We start from the raw sequence: 2,290 nt of genomic DNA, 5'->3' as shown, positions 1-2,290 counted from the left end.
TGATGATGATGACTGAGTGATGAACTCTATGAAGTGGTGATGATGATGACTGTGATGAACTTCATGAAGAGGTGCAGATGTTCCTCAACCCTTCCACTGATTACACGCGTGTTTCATGAATTGAAAACCAGCTCAGAGCTCGACAAGGCAGAAAGTCATCAGAACTCTGAAAGTGATGAGTTTTCTGAGGATCATCTGAGGGGATCAGACTAATGCCTGGAGTTGGTTGATCTTCTAGTGATGAACTCTGTCCGGCTGCAGAGACTAAGAGTGATGAAGATAATGGAGCTGTGATGATGATGATTAACGGCTCCACTCTCATCTTCTTTCATTGCAGTAAAACTACAGATTAATTCTGGACCCAGTTAAATCCAGATGCTCCGTGAAACATCAGAACCGGGTTCAGAAGCAGGGCGATGTTCTCCGAGGGGAACAACAACCGTCACAAACATCTTTAATCAAAAATTTAAACTTTAAATGAGTTCATAAGAAAATAAGTCGAAGGTTTTTACAGTTTTTTAAAGGAAAACGTTGTTTTCAGATTAAACTGGATTAACTTTGTCACAAAAGAACCTTGGAGGATGTAAGAACAATGATGGTGGAACATCAGACCTGAGGGGGAACGTGCTCCTAGAACCTCAGAGATCTACTCCATGTTCCGTTGGTTCCATGATTTTTTGGATTTGTTGTTTTTGTCAGAACTCGGAATGTTCTTAAATTTGGAATGAAACAAAAAGTTCCACATTTTAATAAATAAGGTTCTCCATGAGCAGGTCAACAGAACATTTAATGTTCTCCATCAGTAGAACATTAAATATAATGTTCTCCATCAGCTGGTTCTGTCAGAACCTTTTTAACACACTTCTTTTTCATTTCCTTTAGGGACTTTAAATGTGTTTGAATGTAAAACCGTTCCTGGGAGCTTCCGGTGGACTTTAGAACTCACCTGGACCTGGTACATGGTTCTGGCTCAGTCAGCCGGACGCAGCCCACTCCGACCCGGATCTGCAGCGATGAAGCGCTCGGTTTCCCGGAACTTCTCAGCCCAGGACCCGAACCTCTTTGAACCCGGTTCTACTGGGAGTTCCGGTCCCGAATCTGATCCCGGTTCGGTAGGTCCAACATCCTCGGGATCCGGATTTTATCTCGCTGTGCTCGGAAAGAGGCAGCGATGAAAATAAACCGAGTGAATCCGAAAACTTCCGAACATTTACGAACAGTTCCGAGGGTTGTCGAACAGTGACTTCCTGTAAAGTTTTCACATTAAGAGCCTGTAAATCATTCACATTTTCGGTTCATTTGGTTAAAATAAAACAACAAACATTTTATCACGATAAATATATTATTATTATTATTATTATTATTATTATTATTATTATTATTATTATTATTATTATTATTATTATTATTATTATTGTTGTATTTATTATTATTATTATTATTATTATTATTATTATTATTATTATTGTTGTATTTATACAAAAAGTTTCCAAGTGTCTAACTCTGAATGTAACTGACTTTTTTTATTTTACTTTATTTAACCATAACAATACAAAACAAAAAGTACCAATTCTTACAATCAAAAGTTACAAAAAGGTGATTCATAACATAATGGAAATAAATAAATAAAGAACGATAAAAAAGGCATTATATGAGGGAATTGAAATTAACCAAGAAATTTACCAGCATTTTTTCCTTTTACATATTTTAAATATTTTGCACAGCACTTTAGCTCAGTCTTCCAGTGGTTCACATTAAGTTTACATTTGAAAAAACGACATTTATGAACGTAATGTTTAGTTAATATAATCAAATTATTGACAGCATATTCATCATTTCCAATCTTATTAATTAACCCAAATTTGATTTCTTTTAAAGTGAGAGTAAGTAGCTGGATCCCTTTGGACTCGATCCACATCTTAAGATCAAGACAAACTTGCTGAACTATCATGCAGTCAAAGAAAAGATGTTCCAGGTTCTCACTCTCTGTCTCACAGAAAACACAGTTCCCAGTGTCCATTTAAAAATTTGTCCTTACAAATTCCTTAGTAGGATAAATTCTATTTAAGATTTTAAATTGAATTTCTTTGGCTTTAGGAGGGACCAGAATGTAAGGATGGTGCCCCCTTGTGGCGGGTCCCATCCCTACACTCCCTGTTAATTGTCTTGATTGTTTCCACCCTGTGTGCTCCAGGTGTTTGTGATTGTCCTGGCATTGTCTCCTGTACCTCTTGCCTCCTGGTGATTCACTGCGTATGTAAGTTTGCTGCCCTGTCAGCTATTTTGTGTT

General features: G+C 37.0%; 1 long non-coding RNA gene across 1 annotated transcript in view; it reads right to left on the bottom strand.

Moving 5' to 3' along the window:
• Window positions 1-1,101, bottom strand: part of LOC119414825 — a 7,383-nt gene extending 6,282 nt beyond the window's left edge. Inside the window, exon 1 of the long non-coding RNA XR_005187021.1 lies at window positions 947-1,101. This is a non-coding gene — a long non-coding RNA (uncharacterized LOC119414825). The remainder of the gene's footprint in view (window positions 1-946) is intronic.
• Window positions 1,102-2,290: the final 1,189 nt, after the last annotated feature.

This window comes from Nematolebias whitei, chromosome 9 (assembly GCF_014905685.2).
Source record: "Nematolebias whitei isolate Nwh7 chromosome 9, NemWhi1, whole genome shotgun sequence".
Classification (NCBI taxonomy): domain Eukaryota; kingdom Metazoa; phylum Chordata; class Actinopteri; order Cyprinodontiformes; family Rivulidae; genus Nematolebias; species Nematolebias whitei.
The sequence above is the reverse complement of the archived record's forward strand: the minus strand, read 5'-3'. Positions and strand labels throughout refer to the sequence as shown.